General features: G+C 36.4%; 1 protein-coding gene across 2 annotated transcripts in view; it reads right to left on the bottom strand.

The window, feature by feature from the left end:
- LOC118193400 (uncharacterized) overlaps nt 1-20,082 on the bottom strand; it is a 154,175-nt gene that overhangs the window by 18,822 nt on the left and 115,271 nt on the right. The window lies entirely within an intron of this gene.

Genomic DNA, 20,082 nt, shown 5'->3' with positions numbered 1-20,082 from the left:
TTTTCCCGGATTATAGATCATAAATTTAAATCTGGTAAGATGGCATGCAGAAATTATACAATTAAGAATATGAAACAGTAATTTATGAAATAAAGAGCAATTATGATCTAAAGGGTATCAAAATTTACCAAAAAAAAACTTAATATTTATTTGTTTACTTTATTAAACATTTCCTCCAATGAAAGTTGTTTAAGTTGCTACGTTTTTTGTGCTATTACTTTCTCTTTAATTCTATAAACAGACATGATTTCTTGTTCACTTACGAAGTTCCACTGTTAAAGTCCTGTAATTACTGTGTCGAGAATACCGACTAACTTGTCAATCGAATTTTTTTCGTTTTCTCTGTCACTTTGTTCACTATCGGAAGCACACATGGGTAAACGCTTTACTGGCTTTACGCGCATGCGTAAGTATGTGGCTTTGAGGTCCGGATTATAGATCATTCCGGATAATGGACGTCCGGATTACGTACTTTATACTGTATCAGGTATTATTGTTAACTTTCATTGTTAACTATTATTGTTTATATTATTGTTTAACAAGATGTAAATGTCTTGAATTATCTTTGTAACAATCTCAAGTAATTAAGTAACCTCAAGTATGTACGAATGAGGTCCCTGTATGGCCATGTATTCTACTTATGTATGTTTATATAAATTCCTAGTGGTTGCTTGGGGTGGTGGGCTGGCAGGGTTATTCACCAGGTGCTGGGTTTCAGCGCTCGATGCGAGATGCCTGTGTGGCCCACACTTTATTAACATCCAAGGTTGCTTTAGATAAGGGTGGACGTGGCTCTATACCAATTAACCAATGTGGTAGAGGGATGGTGCCCACGTCCTCCGTCACTCACTTACTCATTATGCCTTTGTAAAGTATTCTAAGCTTTATAAAATGCATGTCGCTTTTTAGACAAGGAGAAAATTCAGCGTGAATTTAACCCATTCCCAGTGCCATGAAACCAGTTTACTGGAAAAACCATTCAGTATGTCACAATTCTTTCATCAATGTAACTTGTTGTAAAATTCAAACTTACAAATTTAACACCAGCATTCTTTGAATATTTAACATTCACGTTCTTTAAATACAGTGTTAATTTACATAGGTCTATTTGCGTCAAAACCAAAGCCGTCTCTGCAGCTTTATCATAACATTATTCGCCCTCTGCTATTCTTTGTTGAATAAATATCAATAATGATTGCTGAAGATATAATAGTCAAAATTAATTTAAACGAAAAAAGAAATTTGTAAATTCAATTAATTTTGTTAAATACCGTATTTTCTCGCGTGTTTTCCTCCCTAGGTTTTTAGCTTTACTGTCTGAAAATTTTATAATTATTTGCGTAAATAATAATTATTTAAGCAAATAATTATAAATTGCGTAAATAATAATATATCCCTTTCCTCAGTGTATTCACAGAACGAGCTGCCTTAAGTTTTAAAATGGATTCGCCCACGTAGTGCTTGTTTTCGGTTTAATACAAACCCTTGCGAACTATCTGCGAATGTCATGCCGAGCCTTTTCCTTTCAACTGTTGAACTTTAATACTAAAATAACACGAGAACCGACCCAGTCACATCGAAGCAAACAAGAACTGACATTCTGTCTATAAATTTCGCCCAGTCATCTGCATATTCATCTTCTCTAACTATTTATAGATGATTTGATGCCCAAGGAGTACCACAGAAAACAATAAGAACAGGAACGATTCAAGTTACAGGGAAGTAGAATGGAAGGTATCTTATTAGATATTGGGCTGTTAATATTACTGTGTGTTTTTATTGAAATGCAGACTTCTTTTAAAGAAAAAATGTTGTGATAATTTCCTGTAGTTTATCCGTGATTACTTTTCATTTATAATGTTCTTACTATTGTCGCGTCCACCGTAAATTAAATTATTTGCATAATTTTACCGTCTCGAGTTTCGTACGATAAAATTAGTTAAAATATTGTGGGAATTAAGGCAGATTATTTGAAAAGAAGTAACGCAGAAATTGTACGTTAGGGGTTCTATCCTCTTAAATTAAGCAAATATTTCAGAAAATAATAACGATACATAACATAGTATGATTTAATGAATGCTTATAAACTAACACGTAAAATATTCTCACATATAGGCCCAGTAATTAATTCAGTGCCATATTCTTTTAAAATCATATCAAGAAGAAAATTCCTAGTAAATAAATCGATAGTCATTTTACATTATCGATGTCATTTTTACTTCCTCGTACAAAGTAAAACAAGTATTGTAATCGCTAAAAATTTCGGGTATCGTATTTTAACGGAAATGTACATTTTAACTGCACCCGAATCCATTTTAGCTAATATTTTGCGTGATGTCGGTAAGAACGGACATACTGACATTTGCAATTGTGGTAAAATAGGAAGTCCCGACCATTATGTTTTTGAATGTGAATATACAAAAGACCATCACTTAAATAAACCTCCAAATCAGTACTAGAAAGAATGGACCCTACATTTATTAAAACATCCTGCTTTATATAATAAAATTTCAAAAACAACAGAATACTATATCATTCTTAAGAAATAATCTCAACAGTTATTTTCATCAACTAATTTCTTTTTTGAGGATTCTAATATTAAACAATAGAATTCATTATTTATTTTTATCATTTATTTCGTATATATCAAAATTAACTTAATTCAATAATCATTTATAAAAAAGTCTATAATATTCGGCCTAAGATCTAAATTGAAAATATACCTGATGTTTTATATCAATCAACCAAGACCCTCTGATCAATCAACGAAGACTAACCAAGATCATCTGAAACATTGAACTACAGTAGCATGCAAATGCAAAGAAGACTGTAAATATTTTCACTGTCACGTAAAAGTAATGTAAAAATATCACTGTCATGCAAAAATATTCATTGTAAAAACTCTGTAAAAAGTATCTATTCAATAAATTATTTCCATTGGGTGGGCGTTTTCCGTTAGGTATCTAACACCTTAGGTCGGAAGCCCTCTCCAGTGGTTCAAAGTGCAAAGGTAAGTATGGATAGAATAAAGGGCTGTTGTTTTTTCGAAAAAAGATTGTAAAGTGCATTTAAAATGGAATTTTTCGTGACGTTTGTATGTACGTACTCGCATAACTGAAAAATGACATAGAACGGTGAAATTTTGTAGATGGAACTGCTATAGCATCTAGCTGGGAATCTCGCTTTTTTATTGCAATGTATAGCACTAAAAGTATATATATATATACTCAAACGTCCTACCCGGTTAAAAGTCCTTACCTGGGCTTTAATTCCTTAATCGTTGGTCATAGTCATATACTTCCAACTACAAAAAAAAAAAAAAAAAAAAAAAAAAAAAAAAAAAAAAAAAACATTCATGTTTTGTCAAAGCAATGTTAAGTTTAAAATTGATTAATTTTCGGAAAATAGCGAAATCTAACATTTAATGCAGTTTCCCAGTTTCTGTTTGGGGAAGTTCAGTATTCGTCATGAAAAAATAAAAATGCGAAAAGTTTGACTCTCGTACAACAAGAAATTGACCGGGATATTTAATTTCAAAATTTGCTATTTTTGATGTTCTTTTCAACTTGCCTTGGGGGATCGGTTAATTAGAATACCACTGACCCGAACGTCTTCCTAACATACATGCGTTGCTTGATTTCGATCCGTAGCCGAAAAAAAGATTGCCGACGCCTGATCTAGACCCTTTGTAAAACTTCAGTTACTCATCTTCTCAGCAGAACTATATTGTTCTTTGTAAACTCGTACAAAGTTTGCATTTTGTAACGGGGGGCGTATTTAGGATGGGAAGGCATAGCAAGTTGGCCTATAGCCCATTATGTAAAGATGGTAAAAATATGGTGGTATAGTAAACATGTTAAAATATGGTGTACCACATACTGTTTTTTATCTGCACCCATGCCCATGTTCCACATTTACACTACAGTCACTATATCTCCGGAATTTACTGAACTGTCAGTGTTGTGGCTATTTTTAATAACAGCTATATCGATATAGCTTTACTCACTTGAAACCTATTTGTTCTAGTACATATACACTCACGTTTGTGAAAATTGCAACACTATGAAGGACTTACGCGAGTGAGCTGAAATTTTCAGGAAATGCAAAGTAGCGCATGATATGCAAATGATTAGAATTGCAAATCCGTAGCGCATGCGTATGCTGAGCAGCGCCCTCTGAACGGCTGATGGATCCGAATAAATAGACGGCTGTAGCGAGGCGTGTATGGTTATCGGTGGTTATCTGCTAGTGGTAAACGTTAACTCAATCTGTACTTATGCCTCGTCGACGAAAGAGAGCGAGATTTGAACAACTTACAGAGTTTGAACGAGGGAGAATCATCGGCCTTCGTGAAGCTGGATTGTCGTATCGTGCAGTAGCCTCTCGTGTGCAGCGTAACAGCAGCACAGTGATGCGCGTTTGGAAGCAGTGGACGGACGAGTGTCGGACAACTCGGAAATCCGGGAGTGGACCCCGAAATGTGACGTCAGCTCGCGATGATAGACACCTGGTCCGCATGGCGCGGACGGACCGTACAGCTTCCTCTAGACAATTGGCAGCACTGTGGTCAATAGCTACAGGTGTTTCATTGTGTGCTTCATCAATTCGTAGACGTCTGCTGCAGTGTGGACTGCGCGCACGGACTCCTTTATACAGGATCCCCCTAACGCACGACCATCGCCGCCTGCGGCTACAATGGGCCAATCAGCATAGAGACTGGCGTGCTGATTGGCAGCATGTCGTGTTTTCTGACGAATCCCGCTTTAATTTGTGGTACCATGATGGCCGCATTCGTGTCAGACGCTATGCTGGTGAACGGCACCTTCCGGAGTGCATTATCGAACGCCACAGAGGACGAACACCCGGAGTTATGGTCTGGGGCGCCATAGCATATCATAGACGATCTCAATTGCTACGAATTGTGGGCAATCTGAACAGCAACCGGTATATCCGTGAAGTTCTACAGCCCGAAGCTGTTCCCTTCCTTCAAAGCTTGCCAGGCGCTGTATTTCAACAGGACAATGCTCGCCCTCATACTGCTCGGATTGTTAAATCCTTCTTTGCAGCGCAGCAGGTACAGCTTCTTCCTTGGCCTGCGTGTTCCCCGGATATGTCGCCAATTGAACATGTGTGGGATGTCATTGGTCGGCGTCTTGCTCGTGATCCTCGTCCTGTTGCGTCTGCAGACGAACTTTGGGTACGCGTACAAACGATATGGAATGCTCTTCCTCAGTCAGACATTCAAACTTTGTTTGACTCCATGCCACGTCGTGTAGCAGCACTTATTGCGGCGCGTGGTGGCCACACAAAATACTGATTCTGATCTCTTGTTCTTGTTTGTTTGCTTTGAACATTTAATCATTTATTTGTACCACTACCACTCAACTGTGTATTAAATTGCATTCAATTATGACGATTCCTTCTTGGTGTTGCAATTTTCACAAACGTGAGTGTATATCCCTCGCAATCTCTCTCTGAAATAATTTATGACGCAAACGCTTTATGACATTGTTTGGTATTCCTACCATTCAGAGATTTTGGATACAGAATAAAGTTATACTTGTGAATGTGGATTCATATTCTGACTTTTCCTCCGTATTCATAAAACCGAAAAATCTGATGCAGACGCACACGACTTCCTTGTACAGCCGATTAAAGTTTTCATATCTTTTGCTGCACTTTATTTAAACGTATTTCTTTTAATTATTCTAACTTAATTAACCGATCCCTCGCGGAAAGTTGATTTTAAGATTTTTAAATTTAAATTAAGACGGGAAGTTAAGACTTTTCAGTCGAATAGGAGTTGGAAATATATATAGATATGTTTTTGGTAACGTCGATTGCAATAAAAAAGGAGATGCACAACTAGATGTTAGAGCCAGCTCTATATGCAAAATTTCAACGTCCTACGGCTAATCGTTGCGAGTTACATATATACATACGTACAGACGTCACAAAAAGATCCCTTTTTAATACATTTCAAATTGATTTTATATTCATTTTGGAAAAAAATAAATTCTTAATAAAATGTTTAAATAAATTCGTTTCAGAAAAAAAAATAAATTATTCTATCTGCACGTACAGACATCAAGCAAAGCAATCGTTCTAATGAATTCCGAAGGGTTAATAAATGGATATATGGGTTGAAATATCACACCCGAAATTTTTCGTGATTACGATACTTCCGTTACTTCGCACAAGGAAGTAAAAATCTAATATGAAAAAAATATTTAATTTCTTACTTTAGAATATTTTTACTAGGTTTAGGATTTGGAGATAATTTAGGATCCTACTATACAATAAAAAATTCAGAAACGTAAATTTAATAGTTTTATTTTGAATTCTGAGCTGAAAGTATAAAAAGGGAATATTTGTAAGTACAAAAAACACATTTTTCATTTGCGTAACAGTGTTGAAAAATTATCTAAATAGCAAGTAATTATCCTACCCATTCACCTTTTCTGTGTACGCCCTTTAGGGAGATAATTATTTTAATTTGCGACGCTGAACGTGATATGTTTACCAATAACATCTTGTATACAGCTAAATCATATATTTATTTGAAACTTCATTCTATTCAGAAATATAGTAGCAAAGTACTGGAACGAAGATATAACGTGAGTTACATTTATGTGAAATGAAAATTTGCAAGTAATGATTCATAATAAACTTTCGCATGAGATATCCGAATAATAGAAGAGAAGCAGAGTTCAGGTAAAGCTGGATTATAAGAAATGCCAAAATTCTACATGAAACAGGGCTTTTGAAGGAAAAATTCTATCGAACCTACACATGTGCAGAAAATTTGATTAGATTTAATAGGCTATCTGCCTGGGGAAAGAGCTGCATTTATGAACAATTTCTTTATAGAAATTAGTCGCAGTTACGTTACATTGCCTCCAGGGGTCGATGCAGAAAAACGTGTGAAGCTATTGGTTAGGATCTGTACTTGACCACGGGGGTATAAAATCACGAGCCTGGTGGTTCCCTGTAACGTGTAGGTAGTAGCAATTAACTACCACCTACAGTAACTTCGGTTTTCCAATTGGCCCCCAGGCCAAGGTGGAGTAAGCCCTGACTAAGACCCTTAATTGGGCATCAGGCTTCCCGCGCAGTACTGGCAGAGGCATTTTACACGACCGGTCAAATCTCCAGGTTTTCATTGTTCCCCACCACTATGATCTCTGGGCGCTGGGAGTAATGACGTGGTTACCGAGTGCAGCAGTGGCCTAAAAGAAAAATCTTTAAAGTCTGCCACCTCGGATTGGGCCCCATGGCGGTAGCATGAATGATACGCTTTTATCCTCTCAAGGAGACTTATGATTGTTAGACTCCAGCTCATACGGAGGTCTTTCAGCTGGGCTACAATCCGTGTGGTGCCTGGCACAATAAAGATAGCGGAACACATACTTGTATTACTTACTTACGTTACACATAAAGAAAATCATGAAATTTCTCATGCAACAGGCTGTTCAGAATGGACCCGGAACGAACTATTAGAGTTTCAGTATAGTAACAAGACCACGCAATGTGTTTACACGCTTACAATTTAAACCCTCATCTTTTATTAATCAAGTTAATCAAAATTTAATAGTTTCAGATTATTAGCTTTTAAAATTTAAAAAAATGAGGAAAACAAAGAGAGCGGTTTTATTTTTTAGACTTTTGGAATGAAAAAAAGAAAGAGATCTGAAAATTAAACCGATTTTAAATTTAAGCAATCCAGTCACATTAATATGACCACCACCTACTTTCGATGTCAACGTGAAATAACCAATCACAGATGGCAGGTGGCAGCACAATGCAGTGGAGCATATATAAAGGGTGTCCGAGAGAATAAAAAAACATTGCAGCCATTGGTGTAAATGCAGAAACGGAACGATTTATCTGACGTCCAAATAGGCATGATCATTGGTTTTCTGGCTAAGGGTGGAAGCATTTCCGAAACTGTGCTAATTTCATAAACTGTTCGCATGCCGTCGTGGTAAAAGTACATCGTGGATAGCAAAATGGCAGTATCCAAAATAAGCGACGTGATTACGTGGTGCACCACGGCCATATTTGACAGAGGTGAACGACGGCTGCGGAGATGCGTTCTAGTGCATAGATGTGCAAGCGTTGAGCAACTGACCGCCCAGATGAACCAAGGGGCTACCAATGGTTTCTCCTCAGCAACGATTTATCGAATGTTACCGTGTATGGGTTTGGGCAACAGACGCGTGGTTAAAGCACCTATGCTGATGGCAGTTCAACGGCGACAAAGGCTGGAATTTGCACGCCGGTCCTGCAACTGGGCGTCCACGGAGTGGTGACAGGTGGCTTTTTCCGATGAATCACGTTTTATATTCCATTGGACAGACGGACATTGGTGTATACGGGGTGAAACGTCGGAAAGCAAACAACTTCCGGAATTGTCCAACCTGCAGGAGGGAACATTATAGTTTGGGGAAAGCTTTCGTGGCATTCTCTGGGTGCACGCATCATTGTGGAAGGCACGATGTATCAACAGAAATATGTATGTGTCCTTGCGGACGATGTCCACCCCTACATGCGAATTCTTTTTCCACAGAATGATGGCACCTACTAGCAGGAGAATATTAAGTGTTATACAGCTTGCAGTGTACATGCGTGGTTCGCAGAGCACCAGAATGAGTTTACCGTACTCCTCCGATCAACAAACTGCCCGGATTTAAACCCAGTCAAGAATCATTAAGACCACTTCGGTTGGGTTGTTCGCGCCATGGACCCTCAACGGAAAATCTAGCGCAGCTGACAACTGCACTGGATTCGGCAGGGCTCAGCATCCCAGTGGAACACCTTCAAGAACCTAATTGACTCTTTTCCTGCACGTCTCGCAGCTGTCCGCTCTATGAAATTTGATTATTCTGGCTTTAAACAGGTGGGCACATTAATGTGATTGGACTGTGTAGTTCATCTTACATAAGGTTATCTAAAACGATAATTCATTTTTTAATGGAAAAAATATTCGTGAACATTCCATCTACCATCAACATCTAAGAAAGCATAAATTTGTAAATAAAACTTAGATTTCTTTGGGTAAGGTAAAAGGAAAACAGAGGGATAAATAAGGAATATTCGATTGAAATTTCCTCAGGTTAATTCGCTAAATTGCTTAAAACTATTATGTTCTGTAGAAAGGAGGAAATGCTTTAACAATGGCCTTGAAAGTATATAATCAACTAATTTAAACCAGTTTACTTTTAGTTGTTATATCTGCAATTCAAATTTTCTCGAAAAAAATACCATGTTCAAAAACATTAAAATCGTTTTCATACAAGATTTCTTTGAAAACTGTAGATTAATTTCAAATGTTCTTTAATGGGAAAAAAAATTTAAAAAGTATGTAAGATAACTTTTAGCTACAAAAAAAAAAAGTTTTAAACATCTGCAAAATTACACGAACGTGATATAGCATTAAGTAATACTACCAGACACGTGGCTTCTTATCGTTGTTCTAGTAGATAACATTAGGGAAGGTCATATTGCAAAGTGCTTCATGAGCAGGTAGTAAGTATGTTTTGAAAGGGCGTTTCGTTTTTTACTAGATTTTCTACTTATATTTCGTATGCATCTTATCTTGACCATACCGTAAATGCATTTCTTTCATTTCGATTGTGAAAATATCCCTCTTTTCTTCTCGCGCTCCCAAATCATTATGCAAAAATGCATTTTAAAACCTGAAAAACGGATGTGTGCGATGTTATCGTCATGCGATGATTTGTGGGTCCTTTATTTTTTTAAATAAGTAAATAAATATTTTTAAATTGCGACGTTTTTGAGCCGTTTTATTTTCGATGACGCTTTATTTTTTCCGCGTGCCTTTCATACAACTCCCTGTTTGAATCTTTGCCAGAGTTTGAATCTCGGCAAGGATTTCTTCTGTTTCCTGACATCGGAAATGTTCTAAATGACTCTACAATGTATGAGGTATTTTCTCCCACCTTTCCGCATTCCTTTCTTGGGGTAACAGGAAGCAAACTCGACACGTATGCGAGAGGCCTGGATTCGAGTCCTGGTGCGGGCACTGCATATTTTTTCACATCCCTTGCTTTAAAATAACCTAATGTCTCTACACTGGCGCCCGAACTCAAAGGTGGTAGATAATAATTCGTCACCAGAACGATGTGGCGATTGGGTCTTCTAATTCCCAGTCGCCCTTAAAAAGGAAAGATATATAAGGTATTTTCTCCGTCCTTTCCGCATGCTTTCATAGTGTAATTGGAAGCCTAATCGGCACATATTCGAGAGGTCCAAGGTTCGAGTCCCGACGAGGGCACTGCACATTTTTCTCGTTCCTTGCTTCAAAATAACCTAATGGCTTTATAAATGTTATTATGAGTGTGTGTGCGTCTAGGGTCACGTGTGCGTGTAGAGCATTAAAGTGTATAGAAAAAATTCCTTCCTTGACAATGTATATACTTTTACCTAATGTTCTGTAGCCTTGCTTCTTCCTATTCTTAAGGCCCACTGGCGTCTGAGTGGTAATATCGCAGAACCCTTGTTTTTCGACTAGGGTTCGATTACGAAGGCAAAGGGGCTGGCTGCATGGGCAATTTTGTGGTTTTCCCCACCTGACACGTGGATACGAGCCAGTTTCTCATAATCCTTCACGAGGGCATGATGCCTTCCCTTAGACAGATAGCCCTAGTGTGCTTTTCCATAATTAAATAAAGCAAGTCAATCTTTTTATTCTCGCATGATGCATTCATATGAAGACAGAACTCGGAAATGTGAAAATGAATATCCATGTATTGCCATAGGGAAAATCTGTCCTTCATATAAAATGCCCCGAATGCTACTATTAATAAAGGGTGGTGTGGCTATAGCGGATACATACGATTTCGTGGTGAGAGCGGACACATCTTTTCCCCATCTTAGAACAGATAAATGTGCAGAAAAATAAGTAAATAAATACTTTTAAAAATCACAAATATAATATGAAACAGTATTTTAAGTGGCAAATCTCTTTCGAGTGGGACAACTTTTACTACCGAAGTTTTCTGTTTTTTGCACTCAATTACTGAAGTTTTCTGTTTTTGCACTCAATTATCGAATTACAAGGATAAATACATTTTTGCCAATCAAATTTAATTATTTATATCTAAATTGTTATTATATTATAGCGCGAATGCATTTCAAACATAGCGAAATGTAATAAAAATAAAAACTTTTAGAAAAATATTTAAAAATTAATAGTCAGTATAATGATGGGTGTGAACAAATTTTAGTATGTCTGGAAAGCTGTTGTGGAAAACTGTATTGGATTTTGTGAAAAACTGTATTTTAGAGTCAAATAAATATTAGAATAGGTGCAGTCGTCATAAAATTAATTAGTTTCATTAATGTAAGTAAAAATAAATACTAGAAGTAAAATATACAAAACAGATACAAGTAAATAAAATAAATATAAATACAAGGAAATAAATATTAACTAACCTTTATTATAAAGGCATAAATATCATTTACCTTTGGATTTAGTCCAACCTAGTTACAAAAAGATTTTAGACATTTTTCTAAATTGTCTGATGTTTCGAATTCTTTTAGGATGTTTTCAATTCTTTCATTCAATTTTACATATGCTTTTTTCCTTTTTATTCCAGAGTCGCCTATTTCTCTGGCTTTCAAATTAAAAGACATATAGTGTGTACATATATTATGTTTGTGTTTCTTTTTTCAGTATTTTAACTAATAAGTGTACAATAGGCTGGTTTCTACCAGCGGTTGCATTTAATTTGGAATTCCACCCTTCAGCAGGCCCACCAGCGGCCGAGCGGTAAAGTCGCTGAACACTGGTAGTTCGGTCTGAGGTTCGAATCCCGCGAACGGGCTGGCTGCATGGGCGTTTTCGTGGTTTTCCCCATGTGTAACGTATATCCGAGTCAGTTTCCTCCACGAAAGCATCCCTCCTCTTAGGCAGATAGCCCTCGAGTCTTTGCCATAATCATGCACACACACACACACACCACCCTTCAGCAGAATTATTTGTCCTATGATGTTGTCCATATGCATTCCATACTTTAATGGGCATATTTGGATTGTCCATCCATTGCTCGACAAAATATTCAATGGATGTGGTATGTTTATCAATGCTAAAAGATTTTACCCATAAAATGCTTTAAGTATCCATCATCTATGTGTTCTGTTGACAAGTAAGCTAATGCAGAAATCATTCTGCAGACATTTCTTATATCTTCGTTCTCTTTATGTTCCTTTATAGACCCATTTCTTGTATCTTACGCCACAAACATTGATTAAAATGAAAGTTACAACCGGATATAGTCGAACTGGGAAAATCTAACATACAGCTATTGATGGCTGCGGCTTCAAAATCCAATTTTATAATGTCCGGCTTCCACTTAGGGCACCAACGTTTCACTTCCTGAAACATTGCAATGTCCTTATCAGGCAGCAATGCAAAAAGCGCTGGATAAATGTTGGTCTCAACAATACGGACCAACAGAAAAAAAAAAAAAAAAAAAAAAAAAAAGCCATTGTCATATAAAATGATGTAATTAAAAATGATTAAAAACTTAAAATCTTATTTAATAACGTATTTACTTAAAAAATAAAAAGAAATATAAGGAAATCCTTTGTCATAGATCGATACCCATTGTTTCGTTTTCGACGATTGGCATGTTTATTCTGCATCCAGCTTTCAAATGTCTGGTGACACGCTGCTCGTACAAGCGATTTTTAGAACAAAAGTCAGATGTATATATATTAACGTGGATCACGTAAGGGACTTGTTCTTTTTCATACAAATAAGATAAGTTAAAAAAAATCACATAACATGCAGATTTGTGGCTTTCTGGGAACCACGCAGGGAAAAATAAAATTCGGAAATATCTGTTTTCTTGAATGTTTGTTTTACAGCGAACTTCTGTCAATTCCATCTATAAACGGAATAGCACATTCTAAACATCGGCAGAGAAATCATTTTTACAAAAAGACCGGCTAAAGAGTTCTTTTTAGCATCCGAAGCTTTATATCTGCTTCGATATTGAGTGGAATTCGAATTTTCATTAATGCGTTATAACTATATTGTATATTTTGTTATTTTCTCGGAGTGAGCCGAAGACCGCAGAAAAAGAATCGAGGGCCGCCTGCTATCCGCAGGCTGCAAGTTTGACTTATCTGGTTTACAGAGTTCGAGGTATTTTTCTTTTTAGTATAGAAGCAGTTTACATGGCGGCATTGAGATCTATGCTTGGAATGTTGGAGTTTTAAGATTTTGAAATCGGCTTTGCCATTTATGGAAGATTTGAGTAGATGAAAATGGCGTTGCCAATGCCTTGTTTAAATGTTTAGCTCTCAACATGATTGGTTTGGTTTATTTGATTATATGACAAAGCACTCAAGGGCTCTATGCCTGAAGGAAGGGAGAATCGTACAGAATTTTCTAAGGGAAAGTGGTGAATATCCTCGTTACACATGAGAAACCACAAAACACCCATTTAGACAGACCGTTTGCCTGGAATCGAACTCAAGTCGAATTACCAGTAAATAGCAACTTCACAGCTCGGCACACTGGTGACCTTGCCTATGACACGCATAAGAAAGACTAGAGAACAGCTTACTCTTAGTCAAATTATGATTGTTATATGCAGGGTGTTTCTAAACGAATATCGGGGATTTAGCGCTTTGTAGTATTTATTACGTAAAACTTAAAATTATAATTAATACATGAAAGAGACACTCAAACAGTTATACCTACAAGCTTACAAGTATTTAATGTGAGCACCTTTCGTCACACGGCACACATCAAATCCAACTGTCCCAGTTGTTGATTAGTGTTTGTGATATATTTGTTGCAACACCTGCCTCAATCCTGTTTCTTAGCTCGGGTAGATCAGCTGGTAGTGAAGGCACATACACACGATCCTTTATGAACTAACTCACATGGTCCTTTATGAACTCAACACTCTCTTCACTAACACTTGGTCGTCCTGTACTCATCCTTTTGCAAAGGCAGCCGGTATTTTCAAACTGATGATACCATCTACGGATGTTATTATCCTTGGGGGGATCACATCTGAACTTAATCCGGAACGCACGTTGCACAGTAACTACGGATTCTGTCTCTGCAAACTGCAGAACACAAAATGGTGTCTGTTCACTAGTCACCATTCTTACTACTATTTTCCGTTTTTGCTACTATTTTACGCGCATGCGTCAGAAACAAACAGCACGGTTTGAGTTGCTCTTTCATTTCATGTATTAATTATGATTTTCAGTTTTATGTAATAAATACTACAAAGCGTTAAAACCTCGATATTCATCTAGAAACACCCTGTCTATGATTACACGGATTGTCTAGCTGCAGTATTGCGTTCCACTTTGTGATTTGTTTGAAACACCTGTTACCTCTAGTCTAGTTACATCCCAACGCTGTGGATTATAGAACTGAGAGTGACATAAAGAAAACTAATCCGTATGCTAGTTCGTAATATGCTAGTAATGGGCTGAATTACACTTTCAGACATCTGCGATCAAGAAACATGGGGAATCTAGCCTGCCTTTATTGGATTCAAAACGTCGCGGATCTGCTAACTTTAGGATATAATAGCATGCAAGAGAGGAAGGAAATGAGAAAATTCTTAATAAGTTTTCTAAAACTTTTCCTTAAGTTCCTACTGAAGTTTCTGACGAATGTTGAGTCATCGAAGTAGTGAAGGCTCTAGTGTCGTAACGCTGGCATATTTTTCCATCAGGCCCTGTATGAAAATTTAAATTTCGAAAAATTTCCATCACGTTACCAAAACTATCGCATGGTACAAGCCTAATTTGATTAATCCTAAATTGTAAACATGTGTTATAATTGCAACTGACTAACTTTCAAGAGATATTTAGTCAAGCAGTTTTTCTGAGGAAAACCTTGTATACTTTTAGTATTCTTTTGAAATTCGTTTTTTAACCTATCCATTTGCTTTTGAATTAAACATTTACATTTAATGTTAGTTCATAAACTTTTAATAAAACAAAAGCCAATTAATAAAATGAAAATTCTTCTGTCATTCTTGAAACTATAAAACTATTTTATATGCAAAATCTTTAATTAAAACTTAAATCTCAGTTTCGTCTTTGAAGCGAAAATGAAAGATGCGCAATCTACCAATAATTTGCATTGGAGATTCCATAATAAAATTGATGATGCATTTGTCTGATTTTGGCTTTCTTTACATAAATTCCCTTTAAAACATTAAATTATCATTTTTTAGAGAAATTATAAAAACTTGCAATACACCCAATAAACCCCATTTCTAATAAAACACGTAAGAAAATAATCGACTAAACAATAAAATGCTTTCTTATATTAATTTAGCCCACCAGCGGCCGAACGGTAAAGTCGCTGAACACTGGTAGTTCGGTCCGAGGTTCGAATCCCGCGAACGGGCTGGCTGCATGGGCGTTTTCGTGGTTTTCCCCATGTGTAACGTGTATACGAGCCAGTTCCCCTTAGAAAGTCCTCCACGAAGGCATCCCTCCCCTTAGGTAGATAGCCCTAGTGTGCTTTGCCATAATTAAATACTCACACTTATATTAATTTAAAATGAAAACCTTTTTCAAGTCACAATACCATTGAAACTATTCAGTTATTAACGAGCCCAACAAGTTCATATTACACACAGAAAGACAGTTTAAGTTCTGGTTCAGAAAAAAAAAAAAAAAAATGGTTTGTTTGTAATTGCAAAAGTTCCGTTCGATTTGATTTTTAGGTATTTGCCATCAATTTCCTTACTTCAAGTTTTCTTTTTATTCGTGCTCTTTTCATCCACATGCTTTATGAACTATTTCTGAAAAACAGTATAGAAAAAAAATTTTATTCGCCTACAAGACTGCAGTTCATAAAATTCTGTCTGGTGGTGCCATTACGAACAGCCGTAATGGTCTGTTCTTTGACTGATAATGTAATGAACAAAAAAAAAAAAAAAAAAAAAAAAAATCGCTAAAAGAAAACTGTTTTAGAAAATCCAACAATAAGAATAAAAGTCTTCTGGTCTAAGTTAAAATTACGCTTATTAAATTCAAAACTTTTACCAAACTAGTTTAATGCAATATGAAAGAATATTATGTTCTTAGTTCCTGGCACACATTTTAAGAAACCATTGACGTAACGTACTTTAAAGACTGAAACATATATTGTGAATCGATTAAAGTTTAGTGCCCACTCTGCAAGTATTCTACTACCATGTTGATAAAGGTTAAAAGTTAGAAATTACATTCATCAGGTTATCGACTGTGACGGATTTCTTTCTTTTCTTTTCTTTTCTTTTCTTTTTTTTTTTTAATCGAAAGTCGATTTTGGTATTTTTAGTCTCCATAACTTGTCAGAGTGAATGATGATAAAACGATTGAGTGCGTATATTGGCTTAGTTTTTTAGGTTTCCCCACGAGTTGAAATTATTTTTGACTACAAAATTATGTGTTTCTAGGGCTTCCTTCTTCTCTTTTCTTATAGTAGCGAAGCGCACGAAAATTCATAATATTAAAAATTCGAAATTTCATAATCGATCAATAAAATTTCCATTTGTATCTTTATCTGAAAACGGTGGAATTCCGATTTGAAATGAGAATTCAATGCAATATACTTTTCTGTTTTAAAATTCGGCTAAATTCAGTCATATATAAGTTGTTTATGTAAAATGCATCTGTAAAGTTTGGTGAATGGTCTCAGAAAGTAGAAGAAACAGTAGTTACAAACAAAATACCTTTACTGGCCCTCAAAGTAATCACTATTAGCTACAACACACTTCTGACATCGGTTGTAAAGGTGCTGGACACTGTTAGTGGACGCTTCTCGTAAAATCGCTTCAAGAAACGTGGTCACGAGTTGTTGTATATCCGCAATGGCTGCCTTTTAGGGTTAATTTAAGGCTGGGAAACAGAAAGAAGTCTGCTGGCGCCAAATCTGGAGCATAAGGAGTGTATTGAAGAACAGTCAACTTCCGTTCAGCCAGAAAGTTGAGCATGCTCACGGGCGTTGTCCTGTTGGAAATCCCACTGTCTACGACGGCACAATTCTAGCTGAACCTGCCGGATGCATTGCAGCAGCCGTTTTAAAACTCCTTGTAAATTTACGGGTTGACAGCTTAACCTCGTGTAGAAATTCATGATGGATCATGGCTTTGCTGTCGGGAAAGGCAATGAACATCGTCATAATCTTGGTTTCGTCAGCTGACTTTTTTTGGGGATGCGGGGAATCCATGAACACCATGCCACTGATTGTCGCTTGGTCTCCGCTTGGTACTGATGATACCAAATCTCATCTTTTGTAATGACGGTTTAAAAAATGCGGATTCCGATCAGGCATTTCCAAACAATCTCCAGATGTTTCCACACGAGTTTACTTGCTCGTCTGTCAGCGCGTGCGGTACAAACCGGGCGCAAATCTCCCGCTTTTTCGAATGTTCGTGAAAAATAGTGCTTACACTGTCTTTGTATAACTTCAACTCCTCTGCTATGATTCTCAAAGACAACCGCCAATCATCCGCAAGCAGCGCACCGTATTGATTCGATGTTGTCTGAGAATGTGCTTGCTGACGATCGACCCGAATGCAGCTCATACTTGACACCTTCCTTTCTATATCTAAAGCGTTTACCGCTGAGATACACGCGTTTCCCTCACAGTAATATTCTATAAGTCTCCGTCGTCGCTTTCCTTAATCTGAAGCAGAACTTCATGTTGACGCTTTGCTCCACTTTGAATGACATGAGTTCTCACACTGACTTAGGTTAGTCGCAGCGTGCACCAGATATTCACTTCGGTGATTTGCACGATAAGGGATGCTATAGCTGACATCTTTGTTAATGCGCGTGCACGGATGTCTCATCTTAACTAGCGTGGTTTTTAATATCTAAGACCATTCTTTGAACTTTTCAGACACACCTTGTATATTTAGAGGAAACTTTACTTGTGTCCCTTTCTTTAAGAATAAAATATCTTTCAAAGAGTATTTTATAGCAAACGCGTCACTAATATAACCAACGCAAAAATAAGAATAGTACTGAGTTAGTAAATTCCAGCATGTTCACATTTTGTAGCCTGTATAATTTTATGAGATATTCCAGTTCTCACAATATGTTCCATACTTGATACAGCATCTTTTGTTTCGGCTTTGAAAGTATCAGTATCATGAACTCTTGTGACAATGACTCGGTCCTTAATATATCTTTTTTTCCGAAACAAGACAGAATCAACAATCTCATCAAGCACAGTAGGCCTGCGACTTCTTGGAAGGTCGCTGGTGTTACTAATTCCTTTAAAACTTTTCGTGTTAGAGTATGCGTGTCGTAAACCCACTTTTAAATAAAGGAATTTACGCAAATTATCTCCAGTTTTAGAATCCCTTTGAAGAAAATAATTGCTCTCCCCCTTACGAAAGTTAATATTTTTGCTTCTTAATTTTCGGTGTATTGATATTGTTGTTTGCATATGGGTTCCTAATAAACTGAATGCACTTAGAACAGATAATAGCTTGATAAAATTTATGTTACCTAAAGAAAGACTTCAAAGTTCTGGAACTTTCCACAAAAATACTCGTACAGCTCTTCACAGTATCACAGAGTACAATCAGTAATTACAACTCAAACTACTAATAAAGTTAAACACAAAACAGCGGAAAAGCGCATTTTAGGCAAAGGTCTTACGGTTATCTCAGTACTCCGTAGTCATTCTAAACTAACAGCTACAACTGAGAAACTTAGAACAAGATGTTATAATGGCATGCAGCTATTATAAAATAGCTCTTAACGTATCCGACATGAAGGTCGGATAACAGTATCCGATATAAGGGTAAGATACGGTTAAGCTAATACAGGAATCAATTACTGTTATTCAATACAATATCAATTGCAGTTATACAGGAACTGGACCAAAATGTCGCCGAATGGTTGCCGCGTTGGCGACTTTTGGCGGTTTCTCGCCAGATTTAGCGACAAATATTAGTCGTCAAAACCGTTGCCAGCTTGGCGATATCTCGCTGATATCGCCAACCTGGCAACGCTATCTCGCTAGATTCGCTAAATGGCTATCTCGCTTTACTCAAAATTAAATAATCTTGCTCTTGTATTCTTCGTTTTCCGGCAGACCATCATTTATTTCAAGCTTTTCATGCTACATTATACAGAAAAATACAATAATTTCACCCAAATTATCCATGTATGTAAAGGAATTCATAACAATATAATTTCATTTTTGAATTTGTTTAAAAAATAAAATAACAATTCCTACTTTTTTTTGTGTGTGTGTGAAGTACAATTTTGTTGAATGATCATTATCTTTACAACTGGGAAGAATTAAGCAGAAAATAAGTGCTCAAATTTGATTTTCAAGAGTAGACAAGAGTAAGTTTTACATTGACATGAATTTATAGGAAAATTCTATGCATTTTGCGAGAATCGATAGGAGTCTTTGTAATGAAGCGAGCTAAACATTTTGCAAGATTTTGATGGAAACCCCACTAAACATGAACTCGATATCACTATAGTCAGCGCGTTCAGCAGAAATTATTCTGTTTCTCTCGAAAATTGAATAAACAATTTTAATTACTTTCTGAGAAATTTATTTGTCTTTAGTCTACAGAGATAAATTGTCTGGTAATATTTTTGAAACAGGCAAAATTGACAGCTTTTGCCGTACGAAACATTTTCAGCAACCGACATTCATGATATGTAATATATAAATATTTCAAATGGATGTCAAAACACTGCTCATTTTGAAAAAAGCCTTAGCTTTAGAGATTAATATACTGTATGAACAAAGGATCTTTCACTTATCACAAAAATCATACGAAATAACAGTGAAAGATAGAGATATGAAATTTTAATCATTACTATAGTTTTTTACTATGTAGTTGATGACGTTAAGGAGTATATATTAACGAAAAAGCGTCTATGAAGGAAGAAAGCTAAGTATATTTTGCAGAATTATGAAATTAAATCGCCCGCTAACAGCGATTTAGAAGTTCCTATGAACACAAAGTGTATTTTGCGAAATAATGAAGTTAAATCGCCGGTCAACAGTGATTTAGAAGTTTGTATGGACGCAAAGAATTTTTCGGA

The sequence above is a fragment of the Stegodyphus dumicola genome, chromosome 2, assembly GCF_044657685.1.
Source record: "Stegodyphus dumicola isolate Sdum_Otavi_A_Nest chromosome 2, ASM4465768v1".
Taxonomy (NCBI): Eukaryota; Metazoa; Arthropoda; class Arachnida; order Araneae; family Eresidae; genus Stegodyphus; species Stegodyphus dumicola.
This window is presented reverse-complemented; position numbering and strand designations above follow the sequence as displayed.